Source organism: Chenopodium quinoa, unplaced genomic scaffold, assembly GCF_001683475.1.
Source record: "Chenopodium quinoa cultivar QQ74 unplaced genomic scaffold, ASM168347v1, whole genome shotgun sequence".
Lineage (NCBI taxonomy): Eukaryota > Viridiplantae > Streptophyta > Magnoliopsida > Caryophyllales > Amaranthaceae > Chenopodium > Chenopodium quinoa.
In genome coordinates, this window is record NW_018744113.1 from 3,613,385 (window position 1) to 3,625,289 (window position 11,905).

The window sequence follows — 11,905 nt, forward strand, 5'->3', positions numbered from 1 at the left end:
TAACATGGATTTTAAAGATGATGTTGAAACTTTTAAAACTAAGTTGACTAATGATTTTTCTCTTTATATAGAGTTTATGAAAGTAAATAAGGAACCGTGTCATGGTTGCCCCTTCTTAAACATCCAAAAATGCAAGTAAAAGGTGTAGGAGTTTATAGCTTAGGTACGATTAAGCGGAAAATAATGAATCATATTCAATCAAGTACCTAATCCCAAAATCACATGCATAACACACAAGACACATAATCATACCTTTGAAGCGTGAATTCCACATAGCAATTGAATGACAAATCAGGGGAAAATAGAACCCCAAGCGTTGCTCCTCTATTTAGTCCACGAGATTCGAACGAGCCGTCCACCAATACTAGATTGGTCGAGTGATTAAGGAAAACAACGATCACCACCTTTAATGGACTAACCGACCACCACGAACCACCACCACTACGAACTACCTTGATAGGCGCCGGGAAGAAGAGAGTGTCGTGAGAGAAAGAGAGAGTTTGAGGGGCTTGGTCTTGTGTTTGTTAACTCGGATTTTTAATCTTACTGATCAATTGAATTCTTCTTGCATGCTAACCTTAGGCACTTAGTCTATTTATAATCACATTATAATTATACTAGGGTTAGGAAGCCCAAAACCCTCTTTCCTTACTCCATATGGCCGGCCACTTATAGGGGATGAGGCCCATCATGGGCCTCGTCCTCTTGTGCTCGATCTAGGCCCTTTCTATGACCTTATAGAATCCGTCCAATTGGGCTTTGGACTATTTTACTAGTCCAAAGATCGTTAGTACCTCTTGCTATGATAAAACGACGACCCAAATGTACGAACTTAATTATCTCCAGAATTTAATCCATTTATATATCTAGTAATTGCACACGACGAAGACATAATTCCTTCAATCTCCCACTTGAATGAGAGAAGTGTGAAATATTCAAATTCATTTAGTCAATATGTGTCGATTTGATAATATGATTTTGTCGCATGTCGAGATCATATTAATCTATAAATCGTTTCTTGAAATCTGAGTTAGAATTACAAAACCAAATTATTACTGGGTAGTAAATTTGAACGCAACCACGTATTTTCTGAATTCTCCCTCTTCAAGCGGCCATGACATGTTTCCTAATTTAATAAGTAGACTCAATCCAATCTTGTGACAACAAGGCTCCCACTCAACTTTTGAAATAACCAGGAAACACCCTTTATAATCTCCAGTTACGGGTAGACGTTTGAGTGTATCACAGTCATAACATCCATTGAATGAAATCAATGTTCCACTCATGTCAAAGGAATCCAGTAATATATCCGGAAGCTCTATACTTGAACTTCAAAGTAGGTCATTAGTTCGATCATGCATCATTCATGCATATCTAAGTGATTTACCTAGCATCACTATACCCCTATAGCCCATGAAACTGCGCTATCCAATCAATCTGACAGGCTAAAGTCGTAACCACCTAATCAAAAATAATTCCTAAGTCCTCTAACCATGTAGATAGGAAAGAAGGGTCAAACCACAGGGAAACAAGTTAATTTATTCCTAATTAATTAAGAGTAATCTAAATTATCAAGTAACCAATTTGTTGTTGTAATAAGGAACTATACTACGGAGATCAAGTTTAGGGAGAAAGTCAATAATAAGGAGGCCTAAGATCACAGGTTCACCAATAATTAACAATCCGGGATAAAACATAACAACTAATAATTAACATTGCACATATAACATGATGAATAAAATAAATAGAAATACTGAAATTAATAGAAAAGAAATCGTTACCAAATTAACGTCAAACAAAGAGTTGAATCAAGAACAAGAGTGAAGTTGTAGAGAGAAATTAAGAGAGAGAAAATAACTAAGTAGAGAGAGAAAGTCTAAGAGAAGAGGTGCTAAACATAAAGCATTAAAATAGTATTTATACAAAACTCATAATTACTCATAATTAAAAATAAGTAATTCGCTGAACAAAGCTCCTCAAAAACGCGCGCCTGATCGGGCTTGGTTTTTTATTTCGCCCCCTTATTCTGGGTAGCTGCCCGATCGAGCTAAAGCTCGCCCGATCGGGCCCGGCTATAAGCTGGACTTGGATTGGGCTTCATTCTTGGCCCAATTTGAATCTCCAGTTCGGGTCTTGAATACTCGGTGTCCAATGCAAGTGGTCGTGCCTTCCAATGCTTGTAATCGTTCCGCAATAATCCCGGGAAAAAGCTCCAAAGATGCAATTTCCTACAAAACTCAACAAAAACTACGAAAACACTAGAAAACACCAATTAGTAATAAAAGTGGCTCTAAAGAGCTAAAAACACTGCTAATTATGATCAAGGGACGGGGGTAAACAACTATATAAAATAGATATAGTAAACTCCACCAAGCCAAACCCTTGCTTGTCCCTAAGCAAGGCAATGAATCAAAACAAATCATGACTTCACCCCAAATCAAATCAAAGATCCAAAATATAACTCAAGGTCAATCCAATAAACATGCATCAAAATCAATCATTCAAATCCATTCGACTTCCTATCTTCCCTAGCATTTGTCAAGTAGAGAAAACCACAAGAGCATATAGAATTCAAGACTAGTGCTCACACACTTGACTCTCATTTATGTGGCGAGTAAAGAATGTACTCGATCGCTCTCCAACCACCCCTTTATTGTGAACAATGTCCTCCCAAAATCACAACACTCTTGTGTTTAAAGAGAATAGCACTCAACCTAAATAGTCGACTCTGAATACATTAAGTCATCCCTTGCATTGACAAACAACTACTTTCACATCTACACAATTCTATGCACAAATGTCGGAAGGTCTTTAAAGCTTGTAATGTAAGGCTAGGGTAAAGGGTAGGAAATATTTGGGAAAAAGTGAGAGCAAAGCCATGTTTAAGGGAGCCATGCTTAAGGGAGCCATATCCTAAAAAAACCCTAAAGTCAAAAACAAGTAATGACCAAATCATCTCCAATCACAACTTAACTCCACAAAAGTTCACCAAATAACCAAAATTAACATCTCACATAACCACCATCACTTACAAATTCACTCACAATTAATATGATAATAAAATTAGAGTGAAATAAAACAAACTTTGAACTCATTCTTTTTTCTTTCTTTTTTTTCAAACTTGAACTTCCTTTTTTATTTTCTTGAATTTTTTCTCTCTCTTTTTTTTTTCTTGAGCAACCTTCACATAGAACATTTGAATCAATTTTTTTTCTTTTTTTTCTTTTATCTCACATTGGAATTTTCAACTTTGAAACACAAACTATCAACACATTTTCCAATCACAAAATCAAAAGAACAATCACTCTTCTTTTATTCCCACATTGTGCAAATAATATGCACACCACAACTCTATCACCTCACTAACTAATAGCTCCCCCAAGCCAAGCTTGGGACTAGTAACCAATGGGGGCTCAAATAGGCTTGTAATATGGCTAAATAATCAATAAAAGCGCACAAGCAACAACATGGGTAGCAAGAAGGGAACAAATGTATCTAATATCATATGAAGGCTACCTAAAAGAATGAACTTCTTCTTCCTCCACATTGTGCATAATAGTGAATCATATAAACATTACTCATAGTCACCATTCAATACTCAGATTCATTGATATACTAGGAACTAACACACATTCCTCACCAAATCAACTAGTCAAGCACTATATTCACAAGTAGTTGGACAAAATTGACGCATGCTAAGGTTTCAAGGCAATCAAACATCCAATAGGAACCAACTAATTCACAATGTTCATCATCAATATCCAAGAGCCAAAAAAAAAATTTCAAGGGACACAGGGAAGCATGATTCATTTTCTTCATTGGAACGTATTTTTGTATTTTTTTTTATTTTTCAAAGTTTTTGTATTTTTGTTTTTTTCCAAAAGCAATAAAACTACTCTAAAAATAAATAAAGAAACTATACTAGTAAGCAATAAAAAGAAGAAAAGAGAGAGAAAAATACCATATATACAAGATCTCCCCCCAAGCCAAATCAAGTAATGCCCTCATTGACTTGGGAGTGTAGCTAAGAGTAGCTACTCCTCCTCATCATCCTCATCCTCCTCCATTCTAGCATAACCACCACCATGGCTAGAGCCAATGCCGCCATAACTCGAACCACCACCTCCATGACCCGAACCACCTGCAAAATAGTTATGGTCTACATTCCCCCTAAGCCCACCAAAAGTTACGTCGGCCCCATAACCATGGACCGAAGAGTAGTCCACATAACTACCAAAAGCACCGGGGGTCAAATACCCTCCTTGGGGGTATTGAAACCAATCGGGAACAAGAGCCTCGGGGGGAATATCCCCTCGGCGGGCATAGTCATCATGCATGGGGTATAAACCCCTCCCTAGGTTTCTCTCCACATACCCCACCCGTCTATCTAGGGAACCTACCCTAGAGTCAAGGTTTTTGACTAAACCCTCCACCCTTCCTTGGCCCCTCTCGATCTATCCTATCTAGTTGGCTCCTAAAAGCCGAAAAATCATAAGGTACGTTGGGATCGGTGTTGTAGTCAAAGGAAGTGATGGGGATATCATACATGTGGGGTTGGGGTTGAGGTGGAGGTTGGAATTGGGTTTGTGGTTGAGGTGGTGAGTGGTGAACCTCTTTAGCCTCCCCTCGGTCTCCTAACTCAAAATTATAAGTAGATTTACCCTTTTCGAACTTGGATAAATTTAGGTTAGGAAAGGTAAAGGCTTGATCCCTCCTACCGTTCTCTCTATGGATAATCAACCATATCTCCCTAAGGGTAGCTTGGATCCAATTAAGGCTCCCTAAATATGCTAGGTCCATAATGGTAGGGCCAATTACTTTTCTATGATCATTGGGTGTAAAACCCATCAATTTAACCGCCATATGGGTGTCTAATCCACCAAAAAAAATTGGGGTCCTAGACCTACCGGCCTCGGCCGTCTTACCACTCCTTTGAAAATTTTGAGTCGGCCATCTTTAGGGGAATGTTTAGTTTTTCACTACTAAGGATCATATAGGTGGATAGCAACTCTAACTCATCCTTCCTCACGTTGGCCGGCTCATGCCTCCCAAAGATGGTGAGGCCAACAAACCGTTGCCAAAATTTTGGCACGGGATGTTGAATCCAAGTTCCCTTGGCATGTTGGAGGTTTTCAAGCACATTCCCTATCAAAGCCAAATAGATTTCGGCACAATAGTCCCTAGGAAGTTCTATTAGTCTATCGGCTTTCAACTCAAAAATTCATCTAAATTCTTTCAACGAAAATCGAAAATCTTTATAAGCAAACGGAATTGAACATGATATACGGATGCACTAGACTTAATCAAATTAAATGTAGAAATAAATTCAACGGTCAAATAATCATAAGTATCGTAATGCAAATTGAATAAACCACTCTTCCAATTCCTTTGAACAATTTTTCCACATGCTTGTCAATTCCTAACTTAGACAAAGTCGGGTGATGAACAAAACGAGTAAAAATTACTTGCCTTTTAATGAGATTGAGCATCCTAGCCTTTTGCTCGGTGCTTGTGACCACCAAATCGCTCCATCCCGAAATTTAGAGCTCCGGGTCGACCGTGGGAATTGGTGGTTTCCTTGATGGCTCACCCCTTTGTGTCCTTGATCTCTTGGATGCTATTCTTGACAAGTTGAAGCTTTCTTTCTCTTAGGGTTTCCTAAAAAATTGAGAGAAACTAGTGAAAAGTATATTTTGATTGTAGAGGAAAGTGAGAGGATGAAGAATATGTAAAAGAATTTGAGTTTTGATGGGAGAAATTGAGAACATCTTGAGTTGAAAAATGACTTTGAAGATATTTTAATGGAGTTTAGAGAGAGAAAGAGTGAGTGAATGAGGAGAAATAAGGAAAAAAGTGAAAAGAAAAAGGGGTTTAGTAACCCCGGGTAAAAGGCGTGCCCGATCAGGCACAGGTCCGCCCAATCGAACGAACCTTCAGCATTTAAGGTTTTAAGTTGCGCGCCCGATCGGGCGAGTTCCGCCCGATCGGGCGCAAGAGAGGGTCGAATTTTACTCGATCACCTCGCCCGGGATATCTTTTGGGTCACTCAATTTCTTCAATTTTGCGCCCGATCGGGAGCATCTGCCCGATCGGGCGATTTTTCACTCAATTTTTGGCTCACTCTCGTGCCCGATCGAGCGTGCTCGCTCGATTGGGCCAGCGTAAGGCTTGATTTGAACCTTACTCTTGCGCCCAATCGGGCCCTTGCCCAGCTCGGAACACTCAATCTCTTTTTTTTTCTTTAAATCTTCTTACTTGTTGACTTGAAACCTGTACAAAAACACTTTTAAAAGGTAAAATTACACTCTCCTCACCTCTCTTAAAAAAAATAAAAAATTAAAAACTATAATAGAAAGTAAGAAATACGGGTTGCCTCCCGCAAAGCGCTGATTTATATAGGTCCTGCACGACCCTATTATGCTTGGCTCTAAGGTGAGAGTGGAGTTAGGAGGGTTTCCTTCACCTCTCTAACAGTATCTCCTTCATGATACACCTTCAATCGTTGAACATTTACTTTGAACTCTTCACCCTTTTCATTAACTACCTCAACCGAACCAAACTTGTTCACCTTAGTGACTATAAATGGACCTGACCACCTAGAATTTAGTTTTCCTGGAAAAATCTTTAATCTAGAGTTAAAGAGTAGGACCTTGTGGTGCAAACTCTCTTGGTAAGATCCTCTTATCGTGCCACTTCTTGGTCATTTCCTTGTAGATTCGTGCACTATCTACGCCGACAATCTAAACTCATCCAACTCATTGAGTTGGAGAAGTCTTTTCTCACTCGCGACCTTAGAATCCATGTTAAGCTCCTTGATTGCCCAAAAATCTTTGTACTCTCTAACTCCACGGGAAGATGACATGCCTTACCATAAACTAGTCTATAAGGTGAAGTACCAATTGGTGTCTTGAATGCGGTTTGATACGCCCAAAGCGTGTCATATAGCTTCATACTCCAATATTTCCTTGATTTAGCCACTACCTTCTCTAGAATCGACTTGATTTCCCTATTAGAGACCTCAACTTGACCACTAGTTTTAGGGTGATAGCTAAGCCCGGTTCTGTGACATACTCCATACTTCTTTAGGAGGATGTCCAATTGTCTTTCATGGAAGTAAGTACCTCCATCACTAATGATAGCCCGTGGGACACCAAACCTTGGAATTACGGTCTTCTTGAAGAGCTTCATGACCACCTTGGCCTCGTTTGTTGGTGAAGCAATGGCCTCGACCCATGCGGACACATAATCAACGGCCACCAGTATGTAACAATTTCCATTGGAAGATGGAAATGGTCCCATATAGTCAATACCCCAAACATCAAGGATCCCAGTTTGGGGCATCTCATGCCGCCGCGAAATGTTGCCAGTCCTCTGGCAAGAGTCACAAGCCTGCACAAAAGTGTTAGCATCCTTGAACATAGTGGGCCAATAAAAACCTAACTCATTAATCTTGGCCACCGTTTTGGTGGGGCCGTGATGTCCTCCATAAGGTGAGGTGTGGCAGCTAGTAAGAATGTCGTGGACTTCCCATTCGGGAACACACCTGCGAAATAACCCATCAGCACACTCACGAAACAAAAAATGATCATCCCAAAAATAATGCTTAACATCATAAAGGAATTTCTTTTTCTGTTCGTAGGATACATCAGGAGGTAGAGTACCACCCACTAAATAATTAGCAAAATTGGCATGCCAGGGGTGTTTCTCTACAACTTTATACAAGTGATCATCAGAGAAAGAGTCATCTATAGGAAAAGAATCCTTACCCTCATCATACCTGATATGTGACAAGTGATCCGCCACAACGTTCTTTGCACCTTTCTTATCTTTTATTTCAACATCAAAATCCTGGAGCAAGAGAACCCAACGGAGTAGCCTAGGATTTGATTCTATCTTGGCTATTGAATACTTCAAAGCTGCATGGTCAGTAAAAACAATAGCTTTAGAACCAACTAGATAAGATCTAAATTTTTCTAAAGCATAAATCACAGCAAGAAACTCCTGCTCCTTAGTGGCATAGTTGACTTGTGCTTCATCCAAAGTTCTGCTTGCATAATAGATAGCATGCTAAACTTTGTTCTTTCTCTGTCCTAGCACGACACCTAATGCAAAATAAATTGCATCACACATGATTTCGAAAGGAAGAGTCCAATCTGGTGCACATATGATGGGTGCCGATATCAATGCCTACTTTAACCTGTGAAGCCTCAAGACACTCGTCAGTAAAATCAAAAGGGGCATCCTTGAGTAAAAGCTGAGTTAGTGGTTTAGCAATTTTAGAAAAATCTTTGATAAAGCGACGATAAAACCTCGCATGACCTAAGAAACTTCTAACCCCCTTAACATTAATAGAAGGAGGAAATTACTCAATCACAAAAATCTTATCTTCATCTACCTTCATACCCTTATCAGATACAATGTGACCAAGAACTACTCCCTCTGTCACCATAAAGTGACACTTCTCCCAATTTAGAACCAAATTGCATTCTTCACATCTTTTTAGGATTTTAGCGAGATTTATTAAACATGCATCAAATGAAGACCCACACACACTAAAATCATCCATAAAGACTTCCATAATAGACTCTATGAAATCAGAAAAATACTCATCATGCAACGTTGAAAAGTAGCAGGTGCATTACATAAACCAAAGGGAATTCTACGATATGAATAAGTACCATAAAGGCATGTAAATGTAGTCTTTTCTTGATCTTTAGGGTGAATCGGAATTTGGAAAAATCCCGAGTATCCATCCAAATAACAAAAGAACTTATGATTAGCTAACCTCTCAAGCATTTGATCAATAAAGGGGGGAGGGAAGTGGTCCTTTTTAGTGGCGATATTTATCTACGATAGGCAATACACATATGCCACCCTGTAACAACTCTTGTGGGAATCAATTCATTTTTATCATTTTTAATCATAGTCATCCCACCCTTTTGAGGAACCACCTGAACAGGACTTACCCACTTTGAGTTAGAAATAGGATAGATAATACCTGCATCAAGTAATTTCATAACCTCTTTCTTGACTACTCCCTGCATATTAGGATTCAACCTTCTTTAGGGTTGAATACAGGGCTTATAGTTGTCCTCTAGATGTATCTTGTGCATACAAAAATCAGGGCTAATACCCTTGAGATCATTAATAGTGTACCCAATTTCCCTTTGTGGGTTCGAAGAACCTCTAGAAGTTAGGAAGTTTTTGGGTTATCAAGTGCGGTACTGATGATTATAGGGTATAGTTCCTGCTCATCAAGAAAAACATATTTTAAATGAGAAGAGAGAGGTTTTAGTTCAGGTTTCTTAACCTCTGCAGGTTTTGATTCCTGAACTAATTTCACTACCTTCATGGTCTCTTCAGGATCAAGCTCTTCTAGTGAAAGAGATTTTTCAATGACATCCACCTTATTACCCCATATGCTTGCATTACCTGCAAATAAATCTCCACAAAGAACTTCCTCCAAGGGATCCTTGCAAGAATGTGTGGTAAGATTTCTTCACAAATATCATCCATCATATCAATGCATCTATTAGACAACAATTTTCTTCTAGCATAGGTCCTTTTAAAACTTTCCCTAAGTTAAAAGTGATATTATCGTCTCCTATAGAAAGGGTTAGTTTTCCATTTTAAACATCAATTATGGCTCCTGAAGTATGGAGAAAAGGCCTACCTAATATAATGGGAATTTGTGTATCCTCAGCCATGTCTAACACAACAAAATCAACAGGAATAAAAAATTTACCAACTCTGACAGGAACGTCCTCTAAAATACCTAAAGGGTATTTAACAGAACGGTCTGCCATCTGTAAAGTAATGTTAGTAACTTTTAAATCACCCATATTAAGCTTAATACACATAGACGATGGCATAACACTGACACTAGCACCCAAATCACATAATGCTTTATCAATGAAGACATTACCAATATGACAAGGATAGAAAAACTACCAGGATCCCTAAATTTAGGAGGGGGTTTATTTTTCAATAAAGCACTACATTCCTCTGTAAAAGCTACAGTTTCTACCTCATCAAAGGCCCTTTTCCTAGTTAAAATATCTTTCACAAATTTAGCATATGCAGGAACCTGAGTGATTAAATCAGTGAAAGGAACTGTTACCTGCAAGTTTTTTCACAACCTCCAAAAACTTACCGAATTGCTTATCAAACTTACTCTTCAAATGTCTAATAGGAATGGTAGTTTGATAACTCGGCTCTGCACATCTCCTCCCTTGTCCTGAGATTTACCCTGCAAAGAAACATTAGAAGGGTTAGTATCTTTTTATAACCCTGCAGGGTTAATAAGATTAGCATTTGGTACAAAGGAATCAGGATTAGGAACAGGTCCATCTTCCTTGGGCATAGGAGGTCCATCATAATATGAACCACTCCTTAGAGTGATTGCATTGGCATGATCTGTAGGATGGATTGGTTGCGATGGTAGATCTCCCTGCTGACGGGTTTGTAGGGTAGATGAAATTTGCGCAATTTGATTATCCATGATTTTATTATGGGCTATAATTGAATTAAATTGTGCATCCCTACTCTCCATGTGCTTTTGCATGATTGAAAGCATTGCTCTAATTTCTGTCATAGCAGGGTCAGAAGATGAGGAGGATTGTGACTGGTTTTTCTGGCTAGAATTAGGATGGTAATATTTTTGTTGTGGTGGAGTTTCTGTTATGTTTGTTGTGGAGGTGGAGGGTTTTGTACATTGGTACTCCGGTAGGAAAGATGTGGGTGGTTCTAGAGGCCAGGATTATAAGAGTTGGAGTATGGGTTATTTTGCCTATAGGTTTGAAAGGCATTAATTTGCTCTATGGAATTCCTACAATCTTGCTCCCTATGTCCTAAAATTCCACAATTTTCACAAAAAGCTTCATTGTTAGCAATAGCAGAAACATTAGCTGCAGAGTTAGGAACAACAGTAAGATTATCTAGTTTCTAACAAATAGATGTTAACTGAGCTTGCAAAAAGGATACGTAATCAACATTATGTTTTCCTTTGTTAGCAAACCCTCTCGGATTCTCGTATTGGGAATTGTGTATTGCCATATCTTCGATAACCTGACCTGCATCTTCAACATTAAGATTCATGAATCTCCCACTAGCTGCAGAATCTAGAATTGATCTAGATGAATTTCCAAGTCCATTGTAAAAGGCTTGAATCAACTACCATTGTGCCAGATTATGGTTGGGGCATCCTCTCTGTAGATCCTTGAACCTTTCCCAAGCCTCATACAGAGCTTCATTTGGCTCTTGGGCAAAGTCTGAATAGCACTCCTCAGTAAAGTTGTTCTCTCTACAAGGTACTATTTATTATAAAAAATTCAAGGCAATAGTTTCCCAGTCAGTAATACCAAGTTTAGTTCTATTCAAACCATTAAACCATAATTTAGCTTTTCCACATAATGAAAAGGGAAAAAAAATCTCCCTGATTTGGTCTTGCGTGACCCTAACTTGTTTAATACTGGCAAAAATCTGCAATGTGAAGATTAGGAACTTCACCCTTAGCTCCACTGAATTGCTTCCTCTCTATCATTGTGATAAATTGGGGTTGATTTCAAATTGCACTCCATCAAGGGCCAGAGTAGGTAAGGTGTGGAAAATCTGTCAGGGATGGCTACAAATAATCGCTGAGCTTATTAGGTGTTGTCATCTTTGATTCTGAATCTGAAGGGATTTCTGAATCACTGGAATCAGTTGGAGGGTCTCTACAATTATTATTATCCTCGGAGCCTACCAGGATTTGTCTGTAAAGATTCTTTTGTCTATGAAAAGAGCGCTCGATCTCAAGATTGAATGGAATATAACCTGATCTGGAACACCTGGGCATAAACAAAGAACTAAAAGACAAATATAAGAATTGCCTCAAAGAACTAACATTCTCGAGACAAGAGGGGAT